The 25623-nt window shown below is 35.9% G+C and overlaps 1 long non-coding RNA gene across 1 annotated transcript; it reads right to left on the bottom strand.

Annotated features, from left to right (window-relative positions):
• Positions 1-18209: 18209 nt before the first annotated feature.
• On the bottom strand, positions 18210-23341 carry LOC120313805. Its single transcript, XR_005558258.1, has 3 exons — positions 23267-23341; positions 20327-20480; positions 18210-18406 (listed from the first exon to the last, which is right to left on the bottom strand). It is a non-coding gene; the product is annotated as an uncharacterized LOC120313805 (long non-coding RNA).
• Positions 23342-25623: the final 2282 nt, after the last annotated feature.

Genomic DNA, 25623 nt, shown 5'->3' with positions numbered 1-25623 from the left:
AAACAAGCCCAATCTAGAGGTGACTAGAACATGAGTGACTGTGAGAAGGCTCCCTGATCTAGGAACAGGCACAACTGCCACACAACATATCGTGCAAAGGCTATCCTAACCATGACTGTCACCAGCTCTTCTAAATTGCACATTGGGTCTGTTTGGGGCAGTTTAACTCCATTTAGGACTGACGATCACATAGTCCTACAACCAGAAGGGCCCAAACCCAAGCCACTCAGTCTTTCCAGGGTTCAGCTGAAATCTGTGGTTTCCCCATCTAGACCCTCATAGCTCCAAACACGGAGGTTCAACACAAAACCAGTATAAAACAATGGCCCTGTTTTCCCCAAAAGGAATCCACTCCCAGTCTCACACTACATCTCCCTATGCTCATTACAACTAATACTACAGCTCATCCCCACCCACCCCCAAAGGCAGCCCCATCCTCAAAACCAATCTCTCCCCCCCCCAAGACTGAGGACCAGGAATCTTCTCTTCAACCACCCTTGGGAGGGGAAGCTGGACACTCTAAGGCACTTTAGTTTTGCTAGCTGAGAGCTCAGTGCCATCAGGGTTCCCAACTGTCACCTCCTCACATACTGCAATACACTCAGATACAATACAACATATGCATATGTCAAAGCTTTTATCTTTACCTGAAGTAAAACCCAATCATTTGGGTAGATTCTCTTTTTACAGATTGATCCATAATCCCAAAAGCAAATGCTGATCTTCTCACTTATACTAATACTGGATGAGTTAAAAATTCTACTATTCAAATCATGTTAATGAAAGAGGACTGGGTAAGGACATGTGAATGTTGTGCATATATACATTACAGAAAAAAGGACATTTTCTCAAGTAATGTTACTTCTCTTGTTTCCTTCAGATTTTCTTCTTAAAAAGAGAGTCACCAGTGCAAGGATTTTATGCCTCTCTAAATTAGCCTATGGTAATTACCCTTACTGTGCAATTCACTACTATTTTATTAAAATAAGATTAAAGATAATACTTCATTGACAGAACTAAAAGTAGCATTAACATCTATTTACTCTGACATACTAACGTTTAAATAAAACACCGGCAAATTTCATTGAAAGAGTAATTATTCTAACATAAAATTTAAATGGAGTCTAATTCCTTATTCTTCATGTTTTAATGCCTTAAAAATTAGTAATTCCCATATTTTTCCTGTCTTCTTTCTATACATATATAAAAATATCTCAATACAGTCACATTGCTTGCTCTTTAAATACAAAGTAATTTGTTTCCAAGTTGGGAAACTAGGAAACATATCAACATAAACAAAACAAAATATGCATATTGTTATTGATGTTTTTTTTTCTTTTGTTCGCTCCTATATCCAATCCTTTGCTCCCCAATAATGGCCACATTTTTTTGACTCCCACATTACAAAGGATTTTTGTTTTATATCCTTTGGCTTTATTACATCAGACAAGCATCAGAGGGAGAGTATACATAGGGCTGAAAAATCATATAGCTGCACTTTGCTATGGAGTCTTCTGTAGCCTGTGTTTTGTTGTTCATGTAATACTTTTCAATAAACAAAGATGTCAATCAACTTTCTCTGCAGCACATCACATTTCAGATTTAAACCACTTCAGACACAGAGCTGCCCCAAGCTCACACATTTAACAGATAAAAATTCAGCTTTCTGTCAAGGCAGAATGCAGTATTGATTGTAGACTATAGTTAGGCAAGTATATCTGTTGGAGCTGTACTATCTTCAAATCCATATATTGTCCACTGCAGAGGTGTGACAAAATGTGTATTTAGTTTTCTGTGTAAATTCTCTCTCCCTCTGCAATCTATTCTGACCACCAACTGACCAATGATTTCCAAAAGAGTCTTACTATCTGATCAGCCAGGAATGATGGAAGGTGAGGAATTGGGAAGGTAACACTGATAAATGATCAACCAAAATTTTAGATTTGAATCTAGTGCATTAGATCGTAATTATTCAAGCACAATTTGTCTGGAAAAAAAACACAGCATGCCATTCTGAGTTGTTTAATGATCCAAGAATAAAAAATACTACACAAACAATACCTAAGGAAAAAATATGACAGCTGGGTAGTTAGAAATCAAGTATACTTAAAGACAATAGAGGTGTTTTTTGGTAAATGTTATAATTTCACATTTGGAAGAGGCGAAAGATATTTTTCTTCTCCTCCTACAACACATCCCACTGAATGATTACCCAGCTTAGCTTACTACATCTACACATCCTCCTTCACTTCCTTTGGGATTGCCAAAGGTTAGATTCTATGTCACTTCCAAGCTACTAGGAGATTGGCATACAATCCAGGTAAATCTCTGACTAATTACATTTGAATTTTAGGTGTCACATCTGGTTTTGACCTCTGAAGTTTGACAGGAAAAGTTTGACAGGGCTTAACGTGACTTCTGACTTCAAACACCTGTTTGAGAAATAAACTGGGCATAACCTAGCCTCTGTGAAGTCAAAACACAAAAGATTTCTGCCTGCGCTTGTCTTCTGTTTCCCTCCTCATATTGAAAAAGCAACTCTGAGACAGTGCAATCTTATAAGAGAATTGACGTCAAACAGGTAAAAAGGTAAAGGTTTTCTCTGTCCAGTTGTTTCCGGCTCTAGAGGGCAGACCTCATCTCTGTTTCCTAGCCGAGGGAACCAATGTTGTCTGAAGATGCTTCCATGGTCATGAAGGCAGCATGACTATACACCAAGGCACACAGAATGCTGTTCCCTTCCCACCAAAGTGGTACCTATTTATCTACTCGCATTTGCATGCTTTCAAATTACTAGGTTGACAGGAGCTTGGGCAAGAACTGAAGCTCACCCCATCACAAACTGCCAATCTTCCGGTCGAAGCAAATACAGTCAGTCTTTGCAATAAATGGGGATGTAGCCGTAGTGTCCAAATTAAGCTGGAACATACAAAATGTTCTTTGTATTTGTACTATCTACTAACAAATCTAAGAAGTATTTTACTGGAACTGAGGAGAGAATAGTTGATTTAAAATTACTACAGCAGTCAAAGTATTGATCATATATGTTCTACATTCATATCAAAAAGCAGGATGTATATTTTTCTGAACCATTTTGTTAGGCACTACATTACTTGATTATTCAAGTTGCAGTTATGAAACTTTAAAAATCTATTCATAGGAGGTTTAAAAAATTATATTTTCAAAAAAATTCAAACCAGAAAAAAAAGTTTGTTCTTTCTATACTGTATTTTTTGTATTTATTGTATTTATTTGTCAAATGTGTAATTCTTCCAGTTCCATAAACACTCTGGGTGGCATCCTGCATTAAAAATAGCAAGAAACAGAGAAAACTATCCCTTTCCTCAAGGAGGCTGACACAACTACATGGACCAGGCTATATTGCACTAGCCAGGAGGAACATAGATGTGATAAACAATTCTTCAGAAAAGATTCTTCTGAGGATATTATCCATTTCCTCAAGAATTACTGGTCAAACTCATCTCTATTAGTTTTGTTTTAAAATGTTTAATTGGAAGATTGTGAAAGTTCTGGATTATTTAAGAAACATTCGTGAACATTAATTACATAATTAGGCCAGGATTTGGGTCCCTGAAACAAACAAATAACTATACCTTCTTTAGATGTATAAATCTAAGCTTCTTTCCACCTCCCTACTGCTGAACAAGGATGGCACTTATATAGGGAAAACAGCATCTGTGCAGCTATGCTTTTCAGAAAGCCTATTATTAGTTAGTTTATTACCATCGCTGACCAGCATTTTGTGCAATTATTATGAGAAGTTACTAAATATAGATTCAAACGCACAGACACTTTCTAAAATCAATAGAAATGAATAAGATAATTCACTCTAACGCTATAAATAGAGGTAATAAGACACTAAGAAATCTAAATATTAAAACTAATTAACAGGATTATAAAACCACTTTGCGAATGCTTGAATATTAAATACTAGGCTGCTGAGCAAAATGTACGTGTGAGTGCGTATGACTAGAGTCAATGACTGATAAAGTACAACAGAGACATAAAACAAAGGATTACCAAAAAGATATTTTTAAAAACGAAAGACTTGTATATTAATAGAATATGAGCCGCAGTTAGAATGCAGTATTGCAGGCTAACTCTGCAATTCCACTGCCAGGAGTTTGATCCTGACATGCTCAAGGTTGACTCAGCCTTCCATCCTTCCAAGGTCGGTAAAATGAGGACCCAGATTGTTGGGGGCCATATGCTGATTCTGTGAACCACTTAGAGACGACTGTAAAACACTGTGAAGTAGTATATAAGTCTAAGTACTAGTGCTAAATACTTAAGCAAGAAATAAAACAAGATCTGGAAACCTTGGAATTCAGAGGCATCATCCTGGATTCCAATGAGATGCTGCACTGATCAGAGCATAGTACTCAGAAAAATGCTTTTAAAGAATCTGGAATGGATGATATCTAAGGGCTTCAAATTATTATATCTGGGAGTCATATAAGATCAGGAATATGTTTAATTAAATCATGTTATGGCTGCAGCTGACTTCTTGTCTCATTTAGTATTAAAAGAGCCCAATATGATCTTAGCACTGTTGTTTCTGGAAAGGGATTTAATTTCTTTATACCAGACATCCAAGAATAGAAATACTATGCCAATATTTTTGAACACTGAGATTTTGTCTTTGAGATAATCCCTTCAAAAGGAGCATAGTTTTGGTTTTGGAAAAGTTTGTGGCAAACATTCCTTCCCTGCATTAATCTGCTGGGAGTCTGTAGACTTCTTCTGAGGCCAGTTTGAATTAGAGAAATGATGACCATACCATCAACATCAAGATAAAACAGCAAGCTGTTTAATATTAAGTTTAGAGCAACAGAATTCTGTTTTAGCTTATCTGATAGTTTACAGTAATTTAAAATTGGACTGTGGTTAGGTTGGTATCACTTGGTGCTATCTTTTCATCTAGACCAGGGATGTCCAACAGCAGGATACCCCTATCTAGTGGTGGGATTCAGCCAGTTTGCACCAATTCAGCAGAACCAGTAGCTAATTTTTTGTTGCCCAGGCCCAGAATGGACTTCCGGAAATGGCATCCACACAGAGAACCAATTGTTCACATATTTGAATCCCACCACTGCCCCTATCAAACTATATTCCCCATTTAATCTCTTTGGACAGCCCTATCCAGGGTAGGGTCAAGGCTGTAGGTTTAGCCACTCTTAAGAGGAAGTGTTCTGAAAGATTGCAAGAGCAATCAATTTGCCTTGTCTCTAAGTCTTTTGTCTAAGTCCTTTAACCCTATGAGGCTATGGTTTAATAGGAAGCAATCTAGCTTTTCATTTTGTGTTTGTTAAAAAGAGTAATTATTGGAAAAATAGCCTAACATAATAATGGATCACAGTATTATAATATGAATGTTCTAATAAATATAAAAATGAAAGTGCAGACTAGCTGCATATCTTTTAAGCTTTCTAATGGGAGGGATGCAATGTGAGGTTTATAAAAAAGGAAGAATACTTTTTTTCCCTACAAAACCTAAAATCGTTTGGATTTGGATTTTGCAGCACAGCTAGTTTCATCCCTTCACCATCTCAGAAAGATGTTGAACTTCAAATTGACTTCAAAACGTGCATGTAGACATCCCAACTTACAATTATATTAAAGGGTTGGTTGTTTTAATTTGCATACTAATTTCATTTGAGCAGATGCTTGTCCTGACCCCCTTCAGCATCAGGGAACTTTAAGCATACTAGTTGCTGGCGTGCTGAGAACTCTTGACATTAATGTGAGTGGCATTGTGTAGCTTGCGTAGCTTGTGATCCTAGGATTCCCAAGGAGGCACTAACATTATGGAATATAAGTCCAAAAATTTATGGATGCATGATTATGTTAACAACATCTAAGTAATTACTCTTTTTTGTTGTTGTTGGGATCATATTTTGCATGATAGGCTGAATCCTGAATCTTGACAGATAAATTTCTGGGTCACTGTGATATTGAGATGGAAAGCAACAAAGAAATCTATAAAGGTCCTATTGGCTTTAAAAGCAGAAAACATCAGGAATAGCTTGTTGAATTTAGCAGCAGGGAAGCGTGCAGCTCATCAGCTCTTTCATCCTCAAATGCAGGTACTTATTGCACTAAAGAGGAATTATTACTTAGGATCACTGGGCACAGAAATGCTTTTTTTTTTTGTTATAATAGCATGTAGAAAGGAAGCTTAAAAGGGTAACCCCTATCAATGTACTTCTTCCTTTCCATGCTTGAGTGTCACATTTTTTCTTTTGCAAGTTACATTGTTCTTTTTATTTGTCTGCTTTCCTAGAGCTGCAAAATGAACACAATAGTTTCCCTCTTTGTCTGTAGAACAAATTAATACTCACCTTAGAATTGATGGATTTCTTTTTAAAAAAACCTCTTCCTGGAATGCATTGTGTTTGCTTCAAAAGCGAACAAATTTTTTAAAACAAAAATGTTATAAACCCTCATAGGTTCTTTCCTTCCCCTCAAAATGCCAAATTTAAAAAAGAAATTCTGCAAGATCCTGTGTACACTCAGAGCTCCTCCAGAGGGATCAACTTCTCCTTTGGCTTATTTTTCTTTGCAAATTCATATCTTTGTTTAGGCAATAATTAAGCAATAAGCATTTCGGACAATAATTCTGATCTAGGCAGAGCTTCTCAGAAGAGATTCCTGAGATGTTATGGGATTTATTCCCAGAAAGAGTAAGTAGAATAGCAGGCTAATGCTGTCCTCCCCCCCACCTTTCTCCATTCTTGAGTGTGGATAGTGCCAATTCCTTCCCCCTGGATGTGGAAGTGAAAATTCCTTGCAGAAATATTTTGTGCAAATTTATAGAGATCTTTAAAAATAGTTCTAATATTACATATGAAAAATAGAAGCTTTTGGTACTATTGTAAAACAAAAAAAGGTAATTAAACCAGCAGGTGAAATGCACCTACCAAAGTAAATCTGTGCAAGTTGCCGATATGAGTTTATGAGCCCATCAGCCACATCTGATAACCTGTTAACAAGTAAAGATTCTATCACGCCAAATGTTCTGGAAGCAAGTCTATCAGCAAAATTTTATCCTTTATAGTGTTGAATATTTATATTTTGGAATTCTCTATCAGATTCAGGAAATCATGAGTTCAGGCAGTACAAATGGATATAGGGTTATTGTATGTTAATCAAGACTGATGATGCCCTCAGGCTCAGCCTGGTCATCTCCTACATTATCTCCACTTACCTTACCTTCCAGCATGATGGCTCAGTGGTTAAGACACTGGGCTTGTCTACTGGAAAGCTGACAGCCCAGGTTTGATACCCAAGTACGGTAAAATGACCTCTCATTACTCGACCCAGCTCTTGCCAACCTAGCAGTTTGAAAGCATGCAAATGCAAGTAGATAAATGGGTACTACTTCAGCAAGAAGTTTACTGCGTTCTGTATTTTCATGCTGGCGACAGGGTGATGGAAATGTCTCTCAGGCAACGCAGGCTCCCTCTGCTGAGAATTGGAGATGAACACTACCTCCTTGGAATTCTTATAGTTAAAAAATGGTTTCATAGTACTAAATGCTAATTATGCCCCTACATTTCATGTGATGCACTGCTCAGACTGCAGTGTGTGTACCTTTCACACTGGAAATAAATGAATATGTCTGCCGTAGTTTTGTTGACCTTCTTCATACATATCTATCTTGCTGTGAAGAGAAAGAAACCCTACCAGGGAAAATTGACAGATTGTAGGGAGCATCTGGCTCAGGAAAAATCACTCCTGGAGGATGATGGAAAAGTTTCTGTAAATGGTTCAGAACCATTTACAGAGAAAGAAATGAAGACTTCGAAAATGAGTATAGTGACTCAAAAAAAAAAAAAGCCACAATTAGAAATTGTTGAGAAAGTCACAATGTTAAGGATAAAGTTGCATGCTTTGGAAAAATCCAAGAATGAAACTATGTATAGATGATACATGTAAATGCCCAAAGTTACTGAGAAGTTGGAGTTCATGACACTGGAAATAAAAGATTCTGATGTTATAGAAACCTGGTAAAATGCAAATAACCCATGGAATACAATTATCTCTAAGCTCAAGTTCAATGGAAAACACAGGAAAAAGATACACTAAGGAAGAAGTGACCTTAAATGCCAAAGAGGGCACAGAGTTCAATAAAGTAAAACTCAGAAATGAATCAAACTTTGACACCGAGTCATTGTGGGTATCAATATCAATCCCCCAATGGAAGCTAATACTCGGGATATGTTATTTCTCCCCAAACCAAGAAGCTAAAACTTACTTATGGTTGGAAAATAAAATTAGAGGAGTCTCTCCCATTAGAAAAGAAATGGTTGTAGCAATGGACAACTCGAATCATCCCCTCCCCCCCATAGAATGGGAAAATGCATTTTAGGATGTCCCAAAGGTGCCTTTTCAAAAGACAACTGCACTTCCCTTGTTTTTCCTTGAAGATGTTTCACTTCTCATCCAAGAAGATTCTTCAGTTCTGAGAGGTGAAATGTCTTCAAGGAAAAACAAGGGAAGTCCAGTTAATTTTTTTTTTTTTAAGCACCTTTGGGACAACCATGACTTGGATGACTGAGAATCTCCATAGGCATTTTTAGGATGCGACAGAAATCAACTTTCTAGATATCCTAAATCAGCAATCCCCAGCTGAACAGTGGGTTGGCGCACATGCACGCAGCTCAACTCGTGTGAATGGTGGACCAGCACACAAGTGCATGCACACACAGCTTGACTGCATGTCAGGCCATCGCTTGTGCGAGTTGAACTGCGCATGAGAGTTGAAATGCATGTACGGATGCATGTACAGATGCACATCATGCCACCTCTCACACAGCCTGGTTCCAAATAGGCCATGGGCCGAGGGTTGGAGACCCCTATCCTAAATGATTGTACCCAGTAACAGCCAATCAACAAATTGAAATTAACCATTGGCTTAATCTCTCCCAGAATTTTGTCTAAGACCTAAACATGTTAAACTGAATAAGAATAATAATTATAGTTCAATACATATCAAAGTACGCATCCCTTAAAGTAAAGCTAGCCAAGAAACTTCAGCCTATTCATATTTGATTTCAAAACAAGCAAACAAGGAGGATAACTAGGTATGCAAAACAGCCTTTGCCAAGGAAGTGAAGGAGTGTGTGTTCCTGGGTGAATCATAGCATACACGCTCCAATTAAACCTGAGATGTTATCAGTAGGAAAGTAGGAATTATATATACATCCATGTGTGTGAGAGAGAGGGGGGGGCTTTTATGGTTGTTCATCTTTGCATCTTTGCAGTTTGGGAAATCTGTGCAAAATATCAAAACGAAACTCTCTTGTTCACTTTTAATTGCACCAAGTCAAAGGAATGTTTTAAAGGCAACCCATTCAAAAGGCAGCCTGCGCATCCCAGAAGTCCTGCTGTTATTCATTGATAAATTGTTTTCTGGCATTCATGTTACCAAACACATTACAGAAGTTCTCCGCACCCCTCCAGTGTTATAGTTCAAGGTAATATGTGACAGACTTGAACATTTTAAAAGAACAAAATCTCCCAAGTGTGCCGATTACAGGGTTGCTCACTTAAAGATTACAGAAGCTTTTATATCCCTTGCAAACGTGCAGTTTTACTGATAACTTCAAAAGTGCCACATTACAGATGATGCTGAAAATTCTACGATCAGCCAGTACATTCTCCTTCTTTCTTTTTTCCCTTTATTTCCCGTTCCCTCGCTCGACCCCACCCCTCCTTTTCATTTAGCAATTGCCGGGCTTTCCAAAGATCTTGAACTTGAGAAAGGTTAGACTTCAGAATGCTGGAGCAGTTTGTGAGCATCAGCAGATTTAGCTTGTAATTTCATTGATCTATGTGGGCTTGCTGTTTGCAAACCAGCTGCTGCACTGTTTCCCCACAGCTACTGATCTGAGTAGCATTGATTTTTTCCCTTACATTAACATAGCATTTCTTCTTTAATGGGCAATAAATGACTGGATGTAAATACAAACAGCACTGCAACAATAAAAGCTGGACAGGGAGGGGACTGTTTTTTTATTTAGAGGGCTCTATTAATATTTGCCATTAAAATTAAAAGCAAGAAATATTGACCAGGATAATTCAATTTTGATTTTTTAAAATGAGTCTTTTCAAATATGTTGTTTCTCCCAAGAGAAATTGTTTTTAGCTGTATTTGCTAACAGTCATATATTGCACTGCATATGGATATTGCTGCGGAGGCACATAGATTTTCATAAGACTAAGAAGTAAAAGTATTATAACGTGCCTTGGCCCTTGCCCTTTGCGACTGCACTGTTAAGGTAATGAATTCTGACCAGACCAGCTATAGTGATCTCTCAAAATATGTTATCTCATTCCTTGGCAATCATTTAAAAAAAAAACTGAATTAGAATATGCTTCAATAGAATGGGATATCTATTTGTCCAAGGTAAATTAAAATACTAATGCAAAGCATACAGGTTTAATCCTTCAAAAGGTAATACACTGAAAACTCTGTAACATTTACCCTCTTTGCAAATATTAAAATTCATCCTCATATTCCCAGTTGGTAAAAGATGCTGCCTATGTTCTCCCTCTGCTTTACAGAATTGAATTTTATTTCATATAGAAAATTTGGCACATATAATCACATATTGAAACCTATGCTTCAACATTCACAAGGGTTTTATAAAAATAGCTTCTCTGGAATATAAGGAATCCTTAATGGAAGAAAAGGACAGGAAGGGAAGGGAAACTGCTGTGGTATTATCCTATTCTCAAAACCTGAGGGTTGGTTTTATATTTGAAATATGGAATAAAATATGATCTTAGAAGACATCTCTAATGTTGGAACCTAAAGATTAGAATGCTTCAAATGAGCCTTTCAAAGGTTCCACAATTTTTGCAGAATTCTGCTATCACCATTAACGTTCTAACTACGTAGTTAGAATCTCTAGAGAATAAAATATACCCATTCCCATTGTAGGTGAACATTCCTGCTTACTTTAGAATCCAGGCAGATTCATCCAGAGAGACTGCTTAGAGTAGAGCAGAGGTCTCCAAACTTGGCAACTTTAAGACTTGTGGACTTCAACACCCATTACTGGCTGGCTGGAGAATTCTGGGAGTTGAAGTCCACAAGTCTTAAATTTGCCAAGTTTGGAGATCCCTGAATTAGAGGATCTACTCTCTCCTCCAAGTAGCCCTTTTTTTCTGCTGAAACTTTCAGCATCTGACACCCATAATCTGGTCTCATATCCTTGCAGCTCTGGAGTTGAACCCAACCAGCCAGATATGCTATCTCTGGGCATCTTTCATTCATAGAGTAAGAGAGGTAGAAAGGGACACTTAGGCCACTGAGTCCAATCCCTGCTCCATATCTAAATCCAAGCTAAAGCATTTGCCAAATTACTGACCAGCCATCTGCCTGAAAACTTCCAAAAAAGAGGGTTCATGATAACAGATGTTACCTGTTTTTCCTAGCATTCAACTAATATCAGCCTTCTTATTACTTAGGACCATTATTCTGTGTTCTACACCCTGGGTATTATTCATATCTACAAATATGAAGCATTTTTAATTGTTGAAAAGTATCTGTCTTGTGCTGAACCTCACTTGATATGACACTCTGCTTGAATAAGAAACAATTGGTGAGTATTTTATGAGTTCAGTTTTCAAACCAGCTGTGGATTCTCTACTAGACATGCCATCCAGCTCATATTTTAACTATCTTGTTAATTAGAATGTCATGGGGCACTTTGTCAAATGTTTAGCTCAGATCAATATATATTACATCTACAGCAATTCCTCAATCAGCTAAGGAAGTTATTCAATTTAAAAAATGAAATGGGATTACTGTTGCAAGACTTGGTCTTTACACATTCTTATTTACTTCTAATAATCAGTACTATCAATCATTTTATGATTTATCTGAGAATGTTTTAAACACCAATATCATACCTATAGGTCTATAGTTTCCCAGATTTTCATTTTTCTCCTTTTAGAAAGCATACTTAATATTCCCTTTTACTCCATCTTCTAATATGTCACATAATCTTCAGGATTTCTTCATGAGACTTGGCCAGACCATCAACAATCCCTAAAATATCTTTAATGTTGGCAAGTATTCTCTAACCATGTTTTCTGTCAAACTCAGATTTGAATCCTGTTCCTTCAAACTGCTTGCTACAATTACTTGGGAAAATGTATGGACTTATTTTGGATGAGACTGAGTCTAAATAGAAATTGAATATTTCTGTCTGTTATTTCTTTCTTACTAATCTTTAGCCATCTTTGCTGAACAGCTAACTCTATTTCTCTTCTATTTTCAATTTATATGAAGAAGCTCTTTTTATTCTTAGCATCTTTTGCCCATCTCAATTTATTCTGAGCTTTAGATTTTCCAACATCATCTCAACAAATCCAGCTGCCTATATGTATTTCTTCTCTATTTCCATTGCCTATCTCTTTTTTTTCTAAATTTCGGATTTCCATTACTTTGGGAGTATTCATATTCATTTGTACTCCATTTAGTTTTTTATCAATAGAATTGTTTTTAATTTTAGTTTCTTCTATTTTAAGAACTCACAAACATTTTCAGCTCTTTTTCAAGATTGTTATCAGTCTTTCAAAACAGTCAGGGCCAAGAAATTGGCAGGGCAGGAATACTGTTTATTGTTGTAGGGTAAGGTAATAAGTCTTGAAACATGCCCCATCTTATATCAAACAAGAGCAAAACAGGATTATTTGTGATTTCTTTCTCACTCTCAGGATAGAGTGCAGTAATCTTTCCCAAAAGTTCCCCCTTATCATTTCACTCATTCTTTCCCTATCACAAAGGGCATGAAGAAATCCTTTCTTCATATCTGGAGACAATTTTGGCATTATTACAGTATAACAGAGTTAGAAGGGACCTTGGAGGTCTTCTCATCCAACCACCTGCTCAAACAGGAGATCCTATACCAGGGGTAGGCAACCTTGGCTCTTTTATGACTCGTGGACTTCAACTCCTAGAATTCCTGAGCCAGCTATGCTATGCTGGCTCAGGAATTCTGGGAGTTGAAGTCCACAAGTCATAAAAGAGCCAAGGTTGCCTACCCCTGTATACCATTCCAGAAAAATGGCTGTCTAATCTCTTCTTAAAAACTTCCCAGGTATGATTTGCTTTGTATGAAGTCAGATCACTGGGGACTCTTAGTGAAAAAGTATAATAATTAAAAACATTGGTGTTAATATGCTCATGCTCAGTGCATGGGGGAAAAAACAGTTCTCATTACAAAGGGGGTTGTTCTTAAAACTGAAACAAAGCATTTAAGCATACAGTTTGATGAGTGAAATGACCTTGGTAGCAAATTGATATTATAGGAGATGATGAGCATATAGAACTTATATGTAGTTGTTAAGACAACAGGCAAAAACAAGGAGATCGTGAAAACCAGCTTGGTGTGCTTAACCCAGTCACTCTCTCACAGCCCTAGGAAAAAAAACAATGGCAAAACACTTCTGAAAACATTGCCAAGAAAACTGTATGTCTAGGCAATTGTTACGAGTTAATGCTGATTTAAATGTGCGTGTGCACACGCACATGGACACAATCACGTTTTTATTGTTAAATTTATTTGCCACTCATCTCACCGCTATATACACATATTTATAGACTGAAACCTAATGATATGCTTCCAATCTATAACTGGTCAGACTGTTGATCTGCTTACTTTTATGTAAAGAATACAGTTTAAATGATATTTCTATCTGCTTCAGTACATAGAATATATTTTAACATGCAGGTTGAACATTACATTTTTTTCTCTGCATAAAATCTCTGAATTGTCTAAAACATGTTTTACAATGAAACAAAATGAAAATAAGAGAAAATACTGTAAAGGTAGTACCTCTAATCATGTTAATAGTAGTTCAGTTATGTTTCTCCTAAATAATCTTGTATTACAGAAGATGGGTGCAGGGAAGCCTATTCATAGTCCTGCATTATACTGGAGATTGAAATTGTCATTATTTTCATTCTGTGTTGTGTTCCTGTACAGAGCTTTCCAATCAGTGAAAGTAAATGCAACTGAACAATGTTATGTATAAATACTGTTTTATTGTTATAACAATTACCTTTATCCAATTTTGTGAGTTAGGGAGATGGTAAACAATAAATAGAGACAATGAAAATTCCAATACAATTTAGGTACAAGTTCAATTTCAGCACTTGGGATTTATTTCAGAATGCATAAATTACCAAGGGAGGACATGCACTTGCAGAAATTAAATTATGTCAGAAATATTGACAGATGATAGTCAGAGCATACTCCTAGCCCCACGCTAATACCAGTTCAACTTTGATGCCATCAAAAATTACATGTGCATTTGCACTGGAGGTAGCACCACAAATGATCAAAGCAAAATAAATTGCTGTCTTCAGCTCAAGAAGTCCAAAGACAAGGGAGAAGTGCAGGGCAGTTTTGCAGTTCATCATTGTTAGTTTATCTAACCTGAGCAGTACATTTTATATTGAGAATTCTTCTCTGTGTTTCCTTGAAAAAAATACAGTCAGTATATTCAGCCTGGAGTGCCACCAATCAGATTCTGTTGCTTTTTGTATTTGTCAAATTATGTTTCTTAGGAGAAAAAAACATGTTCTTAAAACTTTGTGTATACCTCTGGTCTAAATCAACTGCAGCCGGAGATAAGGGTTATTGAGGTTGCAGCCTAAAATATCTGTAATCATTGGCTCAAAGCAACAGAACAATATAAAATTATATTTATCACTTTGTGATTATTTCCCTCCCCCCCCCAAAAAAAGAGAGTAAGTTCAACGTCTTATTTTCAAATAAAAGATGTGGAATCTTCACTTTGAAAGAAATGTTATAACTGATTCAAACACTTTTAACATTAATAGCTATTTCTAGGAAATTATGTTATAGCTATGAACAGCTTGACAATGAGGTTGTCGTGCTGCAGGATTAGAAACCAGTGTTTCATGCCTCTCCGACAGCAGACAAATTTACAGTTCAAAATCTCACAATATTTTGGGATGAATAATTTTAAACTACATTTTGGAAACCTTGCTGTTCCTGTTATTAATTTTTTTTAAAAAAAAAAAAAATCTAGATCTATGGTGTACAATGTAGACCAATGTTTCCCAATCTTGAAAATTTTAAGACATATAGACTTCAACTCCCAGAATTCCACAGCCAGCATGGAAACCATATATAAAACATGAGTATAGACTTAAAAAACATTGCTGATATCAATAGAATCTCTGCTTTCCATTATAATGGGGCTTTTGTAAAAGCTAGCATATATTTTTTGTCTCTATCATCCCAGGAAAAAGACTAAGAAATAATTTTCTATATGCATTTTATTTCTATTTGCAAAACATTGGGCTTTATGTTTTATAATATCCATTTCAATATTCACAGATATCTAACTATCTTGGGATCTAGTTCAATTTCTTATATTTCCATGCCATTTTTCTTTCCTATTAATATTCCCACATGGAAATACATCATGCTGCTAAATTGATTTTCAAAAGAATCTTCTTTCATGTAAGTTGTTTCATTTCATAAAATCCATCAAAATTTCAGACAAAATTATAAAAAAGAAATCATGTCTCACATGAACTAGATAGAAAAGAATGCCTTGAATATGCCAAAACTAAAGAAATGCACTCCCATTAATATTAGGTACAGAAATCTTTAAGAAGAAATTAATACTAGTTATTAAGAAATTATTTTAAAATATTACTGTCATATAGAGGTATGACAAATTAAATCAATGAATAAAAACCATATTGCAGTATATCAACCTTAGTAGCAAACCTATAGCCAAATAAAAGCCATAAAATGAGGAATAATAAGTAAAAAAAATACTGTAAATATTCAGTTATGAGGAAAGAAAAAAAAATCAGAAGCAAAGAATTCCTGCCTAGTCAGTATAAATGTTGCACATTTATTTTGTAAGGTTCTCCCTAAAATTAACCTATAGATGTCATTGTCACCTTGATTTAGCTTTCAGTCTTATTTTTATTTAATCAAAAGTTATTGCATGGGATCCCTGTTCTGTTCTGGACAAAATTGTAAAAAAAATTTGCAGCGTGGGACACAGTAACTATATGACTATAGTTATCGAAGTCTTATTATCATCTTCCAAGGTCTTGCTCTGCAGCCTTATCAATGGATGACTATCCCCATCATTTCAAACTCCAGACAAAGACCCGCTGAGTCTTTTAACATTGTTTGCCTGCTTTATTTCTATTGTTTGATTACATGAGGTTTTTTAAATCTTTCATCTCTGTATTTTCTTTATTCATTGGCCTAAGAATGGCTGATGGAAAGGGGAAGGGGAAAAGGGAGGGGAGGGGAGGGAGGGGGAGGGAGGGAGGGAGGGAGGAAGGAAGGAAGGAAGGAAGGAAGGAAGGAAGGAAGGAAGGAAGGAAGGAAGGAAGGATGGATTTCATTTATAATGTGCCCAGCACCAGGTTGCAGTCCAGCCACAGTAAAAGTTAACAAATAACAATTTAGCTGCAGTTAAAAAAAATATTCATGGAGAATAAAATCAATGCATACCAAATATTTTCTCCTTTTAAAACTCCTGTGAATGGAAGAGTAATCATATTTGTTGGTGAATTGACTCCAGCAACATGTTAAACCCAGCAAATGCTCTATTAACAATTTGGAGCTGGTATACTTATTTTAAGGAAATTTCACATTATGGAACATTGACCCTTCAGCCATTACAGTTTAGTTAACTAAGACCTATCAGATTTTCAGTGATACAATCTTCCCACTTAAACTCTTGAAGTTTTATCAGAGATTCAAGCTTTATCAGGTGTTCATCTGAATGTATGAGAGCTTGAAAATGGGAACAGAATAAGGCTGGCCAAATATCTATGCATGGAACTAATAGTCTGAAGAAAAGTTGCATTTCTATTTGCTTGAATGGATGGACATTGTGAGTACAGTTCTTTTCACTAATAAGGCAGATCATTTTTAAACTTTGTTGATGAATATTGGTAGTCAAAGAGATGCAAGGTCTATCTTCAAAGACTGAAAAACCTTCACCCATTCAACTAACATCTGAAGCGACCCCAGATAAGTTTGGGAAGAAGACTTTCAAACTTTTTACATTAACCTTGATTTTTTTTTTTTGAATCTCAAGATAAATTTGGTTGAGCATTCACTTTTATGTAGGGAGTTATGCATAACTTGGCTTCAAAATATATAAAATGTTCTACGTAGCAAACATTTTTAAAGTACCCAGATACAAATATCATTTTATTCTTTGGTCAACTTCACACTAGTAGCATTAATCATACATTCCTCTTGCTGTCAGGGACAGCTATTCAAATGTACAAGTTTGAAGTAAGGAAAAAAGATTATAGCTCATCCATGAGTATCTGTTCCTAACCTGGTCTTTCAGGACTTCCAACAACACACCCATCGCCTATGTAACTGACTCATCAATCTGTTGCAACTGTCCTCTTTTTCCTCTTCTCTCCAAATTTCCCAGCAGCAGAGCCTTCTGTAGAGAGCTAGCTACATTGTGTAATGTGTCCAAAGTGGGATAATTTGAATTTGGTCATCTGTGCTTTGAGTGAAAACCTCGGATTGATTTATTTGATGATTGATTTGTAACTTTTTTTGTTGGTGGTTATCCATCATATTCTCATGAATCTGCAAAGTTTGATGCATCAATATTCTTCCTATCCTGGTTCTTCAAAGTTAATTTTCACTTTTATAGGGAACACCATGACTTGTTCAGTTCTAATCTTTGCAAGTATAAATGCATCATGGTATTAAAATATATTCTCCAAGGCTTTTTTGGCTGATCTGTCAAGCACTAGAAGGAAATCCCACTGAATCTTATCAGATATATTTCCTATTTAAGGATATAATTTTCTAATTAATTAAACACACTTACCCTGCACCCACACACCAACCGGATGTGCAAAGTGGAGCTTTCATTCCATTGTGAATATCTGCTTTTGAAAATAAGGATTTCCACTGATAAAGCATGATAGCTAGTGGCATGGAGCTAAAGATTTGAAATACCAGCCCTATCAAATGAATACATTTTCACTTTGACTAAAAAAAAGTTGCATAACAGAAACATAATGATCCATAATAATAAGGATCAAAAGACAATATGAAGAACTATAGCTATAAAATCCACACACAAAGTACAGGATGCTTACAAATACTCAACAAGCTGACAGGAAGTGACAGAACAACACATCACTTTTATTGTAGACCTTTAAATGAAAATATTTCATGTCAATGTATATCTTGCTTGAAGGGCGAGAGAAATTTTAAGTGGCCAATGATCAAATCCTCCATAAAACAATATCTTCTAATTAAATCTTCATGTACCTTTTTATGTGACATTTCACTAAGTATCATACTTTGGGTCCAAAAGACACCTTCAGGAAAGAACAAGGTAGAGAAAGGTTACAGGTTTTTTTGACTGCGGAAAACCTTTAAAATATGAAATAGGGGAATATTATTGCCTTATCCTCTCTGACCACTTCCTCAACATAGCATCTATGAAATAAAATGCTTCTATTAAAATTCTTCATGGCTTTTCACCGAATTTGTAATGGATGCCTAAATAAGGAATCTAACAGATAATACAAGTTATGACAAATGTTAGGCCTTAAAGATTCTGTTGAGTTCCTGACACTGACTCAGGCACCCTTTTTTTCACCATTTGAACTTTACCAATGTCATGAAAAGGTGGATTAGAAAAGGACTGTGCTGAGTCCAAAGCTTTGGATTTTCAAAGTTTTTTTTTTTTTTTTTGCTCCACAATATATTACTGATATTACTGAAATCTAATATGCCAAAGAAATAATGCCTGGCTGCTTCTGAGTCATTTCAATACTTCTGGGGGATTTTACCCCAAATGGATAGATAATATCTATCATTAATAGATATTAATTTATTAAAAGACGCTTGCTCCTGGGGAGGAAAGCTATGGCAAATCTAGACAGCATACTAAAAAGCAGAGACATCACCCTGCCAGCAAAAGTGCGTATAGTCCAGGCCATGGTTTTCCCAGTTGCAATGTATGGCTGTGAAAGTTGGACCATAAGAAAGGCTGAGTGCTAAGGAATTGAGGCCTTTGAACTATGGTGCTGGAGAAGACTCCTGCGAGTCCCTTGGACTGCAAGGCGTTCAAACCGGTCAGTCCTAGAAGAGATCAACCCCGACTGCTCTTTAGAAGGCCAGATCCTGAAGTTGAAACTCAAATACTTTGGCCACCTAATGAGAAGGAAGGACTCACTGGAGAAGGGCCTAATGCTGGGAAAGATTGAGGGCGATAGAAGAAGGGGACGACAGAGAATGAGATGGCTGGATGGAGTCACTGAAGCAGTAGGTGTGAACTTAAATGGACTCCAGAAAATGGTAGAGGACAGGAAGACCTGGAGGAACGTTGTCCATGGGGTCGCGATGGGTCGGACACGACTTCACAATTAACAACAACAACAAATCTATCACTATTTGTTGCTATAAGGGCCACCTGTACATGCATGCATGCAGACTATCATTCCTTTAACTCAAAAGTTCATGTGTCACCATTTTGTGACAAATTGCTAATAAATATTCTAAAACAGGGATCCTCAGCACCCTCAGAAATGCTTGCAATACTGACACAGTGGCAAAAATATCCATTTACATTGGTAACATTGACCTGTACTACTGCAGAGTGTCTCAAGGGGGACCTCAAGAAAGACCCTACTGGTAAATAGACATACATTCAAAAAAGCAGTGAGCAACAGCAACCCAACACATGATTTTCCAAAAACAGGTCACATTTTCCAAAAACAGGTCACAGTATACTGCAGGAAAATGCTTTTCTTCGCATTCAATATTTTAATTAAAAGTATACAAAATATAATTAAATGGGATAGACAAGTTTGGTGAGCACTAAGAAACATATCATTGAGCACTTGGTTAATCTCAAGCAAAGGAGCCTGAACCTTTTAAAATATGTTGTCATTTTAAAAAAGCAAACAAACCCTAAATGCTCGTAAGTTAGGGTGGAGTAGATATTGATAGGCATTGTGGTCTGGAAATCCATCTCATATATTCTGAAGTGTCCTGTATTAAACCATAAGACAGAGGTTATTATTCTGTGCCAGTTCAGATAATGAAGTCATTATGAACTTCACTTTCTTCACTATAATGACTATTTCTTCTGGACATTCATGAGGACCAAGCATATTATTTATGCAATCTAATTGTCTACCATGGCACTTTTAGGCAATGTTGATGATATCAGAACACAGCATTGAAGAATGCCTGTCACATTAATGTATAACAAAATTGACATTTCTTACCATTTTTAAGAACCATCTGTTTTGTTTTAAGATCGTATCAGTTTTTATTGCAAAAGGCCAATAAGGGCCATTAAGCAACAATTGGTCTTAGACTCTTCAGAGTCAATCACAATGTAGACATCACTAGAGATCTCATTTTCCTTCCACACTAGATCTGCAGGGCAAAGAAGACAAATGAACTATGAAAAATATAATCATGACTTTTACTGTTGCTTTTTGTCATAACAAATACATTTATCTAAATTCCATTAAAAGGCACATTTGGCTGCCAAGAGCATAAATATATACTTTTATTAGTTTTACAATTTTTTCAATGTTCCCTCCAAAAATCTTTCACATCTTTTAAAGCAACATATCTAAAAGACATCACTTAACTATTTTGTTTACGTCCCCATATAGTGATAAATATTGTGTAATTAGGTATGTGAAATCAGGTTAAATACAAGATTTGTCAAGATGTAGATAAGACAGATTTTGCTTCAACTGTACTTACAAAAAGTAAAAATAAAGTTTATATAAAGAACAGTTTTTAAGTAAATATATAGCAACACATATCCATTTCATTATTAAGTGGATGGTAGGCAGGCTTAAATGAGAAGTGTTCCACTCATATTTGGTATTTTGTATTAAATGATATAAAGATTTAACTGATCCATTTGATTCAACATATGCATTATATATATGTTCAGCAAACCTTCACTTGGGTAACTACATGATATGTTTAAAAATGAAACAGTTACAAGACTAGAACTCGATGAATATGCCATAAAGCTACCAAACCATACCCTTGACAAGCATTTTGAATTAAGTTCAGTAAACCTTCCTAATTTTCACTTATTTTGAGATCAAAGCCAATAGTGGGTCTAGATCCCATATTGCAATAAGATGTTCTACCATCAGGTTTGCAAAACCTATGTCCCTTTAGGCTACGTAGATCTCCTTTTTTAAAATATATTTTATTAGATTTTATATGGGTAGGAAAAAGGTGGAGTCAGTGAGGGTAGAGGAAAATCGGGATAAAGGGGACAGGGTGTGGATAACTACAGTAAATACGTAATTCAGCGAACAAGTTGTCGTCTGGGTCTTCATATTGAGTATTATTGTTTATATAATACTAGACATTTATAAGAATAAATCGGTATAGTTACAACTGACATTTGGTAAAACAGTAATATTCCTTTAAATAATTAACATAATTAATAGCATAACAACTATTTCCAATCATCAAGCTTAATACTTAATATAATAAAGTTCTAAAATCTCTTCTTATTCTAACGTGTTTCAACCCACTGATAAAATTTTCCCCAGGTTTTATAGAAGATTGAATCTTCTTTCTCCTTCATCTCTAACGTTAATCTGTCCATTTCTGCACAATTTAGGATTTTCAAAATTATAATCTGGTCTGATGGTAGATTTTCATTTTTCCAAAATTGGGTGAATACTATTCTTGCAGCTGTTAATACATGTAATATTAAATAATCGTTTTTTTGCCATAATTAGGTTGTAATATACCTAACAGGAACAGTTCTGGTTTAAATTCTATCTGGATTTTCATCATCTTTCTAACCATCTATGAATCTTAGACCAATATTTTTTTGCAATAGAACATGTCCACGAGGCATGATAATAAGTACCTGGTTTTTGCTTACATTTCCAACAAGGCTACATAGATCTCCTATTGCCTATTACAGCTCTATTAGCCTGAGACTTCACAAGCGAAATAGTGCTAGACTCAAAGGGCTGGTTTCAGACTGGAGATTCAAATACTTTTCATCAGTGGTGTTATTTATGTGTAATCATAAAAATTAAGAAATCTTAAAGATTGTTTCAGATGTTATTTATTTATTTATCAAATTTCTCCACTGCTTATCTCACCTAAGTGACTGTGGGCAAATACTGTGGGCATAGATGAAACAGAATGAACAACAAGGTTACAATGAAGATGTAAAAAAAAAAGTTAAAAGAGGTAGCTGGAGTCTCCTCAAGCCTGTCACTCTTAGATCTTCATGCCAATTGATAGAGTCAACCTTGAGATTCTTCCAGAAAGCCAGAAGAGTTGAGATTGGTCTCACCTCTTGGGTAAAATGTTCCACAGGACGAGGCAACAGCAGAGAAGTTTCCCCCCCCCCTCCGGATCCTATCAGTTGAAATTTTTTGATTAACATGATCTCAGTATATACTCTAGCCTCTAGATGAGATGGACAGCACACAAATTAAATAAATAAATAAATACCCTCCCTGCCTCACCTGGTGGGACAGGTTGATCTAATTGGGATGAGACAGTTCCAGTGCAGATACAGATCCTGACTCAACCTGCTTTTTCAAGTCTTTAGTCCACTAACACAGAGGTCCCTAACCTTTTGGGCACCAGAGACCGGTGCCATGCAGAAAGGTTTTTCCATGGACCAGAGGGGGTGTGGTATTGAATACTACTTGCATCCCGAGGATGGAGCTTTGCTTGTTTGTGCGGCCCGCTTGCTGGCATGCTGCGGACCAGTGCCAGTCCACCGACCAGGAGTTGAGACCCTTGAACTAATAGACTTGAACTATACTGTTAGAGCAATTAGATTTAAAGTTCTTCCTGTCCTCTTTCCTTCAAGGATAATACAAAGTAGAAGAAACCATAGCTAACAAATAAAGAAATGAGAGGCAAGGACCACAGTGAAAAGTTCAACCTCTTCTATTGAAGTAAATATGCTTCAATGAAAGACATTTTTTTTCTTTGCTTAAAAGAAAAACAACTACAAAAAGCAGGGTTTATGGAAAAACATTTCTATTCTACATATAGTTTTGGCTTGCTTCCACAAAATGAAGAGTACAATTGCTTCAATTTAATTACTACCCCATGAAGCATTCTGACAGCCCCAATGCAATGCTTAGCAAGCGTTTTGCCTCAGACAGCTTCAAGATGTATTGCAGCATGGAAATTACAATACATACCCTGACTTGTTCTGTCATCTGACTTTGAGAAAGCAGCAAGCTTGTCTCTTTAATAAGCTGTCTGATATACCACCCATTTCACTGTAAAAACAGAGGTAAAATGTAAGTAGCCATAAGTTACCAGTCATAAAGTTTAATTTTATAATACATACAGGGCTATTAGAAGTATGTGTGGGCCTGCATACATAGGCACAAGCAATTCGTGTTTCATTTGTTTAATAGGTAGATTGTTCAACAAGGACTTCATTCTCATCAATCAGGAAAAGCAAAGGCACACCAGTTTCCAATTTAAAGTCAATATGTTACCAAATCAAGAATGAAAAAGAAACTAGCAAATGATAGTCTGTCTTTTTAATGAGCAGCTTTTTTTTTCTTTATTAAAATACAAATTATCTCACATTTACTTCAATATGTTAAAAAGGCGCCTACTATTCAGGTTTGGGTATATGCCAATACATTTAATCAATTAATTGATGGATTAGTTAGTTAAAGGGCACATGATAAATCAAGGTGCAATTTTTTTCCACTGGTTGACAGCCCTAATATAAAGAATAGAATGCACACATAGACATGCAGGCACACCACACCCTGTTTGCCTTAATTAGGAGGATTGCAACCTGCTAGATTTTCCAACCATATGGGAAAATTTCAGTTGGGACTGTATCAGTTTCACAATACTGAAAAAGACATTTTCGAACTTGGTAATGAAGCCTTTATTAGAATAGAATAGAGCTGGAAGGGACCTTGGGGGTCCTCTAGTCCAGCCCCCTGCTCGAGCATGGGATTTCAGAATACTGCTTTATTGGTTTTGTCTTTACCAATCCCTTTAATGACCAATATAAAAATTATATGTCTGCAGAAATATTGTGACTTTAATGACTGGCTCTGCCAATTGGCATGAGGGTTAAAAAATGTTAGGCATTGAGAACGGTTGGTATCATGACAGTGTTCTCTCTAGCTTTTTAACTCTTAATACGTAACCTCATCTTTTCATTCTGTTTTTAATTTTGTTCTGATTCATGTTTTTTATATTTTGATGTATTTTTAACAGGAGTCAACCAAGGTCTCTTAGGTGAGATAGATGATATAGGAATGTGATGAATAAATAAATAACCAGTATCAGATACACCACAGTTATTGTGCCCATATTTAAAAGCTTAAAAAAAAATGGATCCAAATGTAGACAGGTTTTTAAAGATCAATATTCAGCTGAAGCCAGAACTTTTCCTATTAGAATTAATGGATAAACAGAAAAAAGCTTTGGGATATTGTTTCAATAAATAATCACAGCAACATGATTATTGTATGCACAGAGATGGAAAGATTGGACACTACTTGCTATAGAGCACAGGTATCAAACTTGCCATGTCACGTGATGTGTCGTGATGTATTGTGTCCTTTTTTGCATTGCTGGAGCTGGGGTGGGTGCAGCCTCCATATGATGCAACCGGGCCATGGGCCGGCAGTTTGACACCTCTGCTATAGAGGAATGCTTGGTGTAGTTGACAGATTTTTGCTGAAACTGATAAATTAGCTTCTTTGATTAGAAAAAAAAGGTATTATCTACATTTATTACTGACTGGAAACCTTATAGACTTTTTGCATAAAATGAAAAAAATTAACTTATGACAAGATTTTGACAATTAGACAGGAGAGATTATAGAAAGAAATTATAATGCGATATAATTTTAGAGAGGCAGGTCAATATGTATTTGTATTTATAACTGCTATGAAAAATATGTGAAGCTGCTTCTTTCTTTTCTATTTTTCTTTAGCTTTTTTCTTTTTCTTCTCCTGCATTTTCTGCTTTTTCTTTGACTTTTTTTCTTTTTCTTTATGTCCTTTAGTTTTTGTTAGCTTTTACCTCCTTTAAAAAAACTTAATAAAAATATACTTTAAAAAAGAATAGACTTGAATCAATAGCTGCTTTTGCTTTTAACATATTGTAGTGCAAGCTTGCTTAATATTTGGAACAGAGATTGGATCTAGGGCAGTTTGCCTAATTTAATGTGATTATGATGGGTAAAATCATTGGATATAATTATGGGCAAATGAGAGGTAAAAAGTTAGTAGCTGTTTTTCCTTTTTTTTTCTTAGAATTTGTATGGAGCTATTTCCTGTGTATTTTAATTTTCAGATAGGGCACATTATAATTTAAGCTTTGCAAATAGCATCACAATTTAACAATGTAATATTCTGCATGAATAGTTTGCCATAGTTATATGCAGTGCTTTTTTTCTAAAAAAAAAAAAAGGTGCCAGAATTCACACACGTCATACAACCCTCCTTGCTTACCTTACAAGGTTCCATCCAAAAAAGGTGCCGGAACTCCATTCTGGGCGTTCTATGGGAAAAAA

The sequence above is a fragment of the Crotalus tigris genome, unplaced genomic scaffold (assembly GCF_016545835.1).
Source record: "Crotalus tigris isolate CLP2741 ecotype Arizona unplaced genomic scaffold, ASM1654583v1 scf7180000018784.18638703518:1950463, whole genome shotgun sequence".
NCBI classification, from domain to species: domain Eukaryota; kingdom Metazoa; phylum Chordata; class Lepidosauria; order Squamata; family Viperidae; genus Crotalus; species Crotalus tigris.
This window is presented reverse-complemented; position numbering and strand designations above follow the sequence as displayed.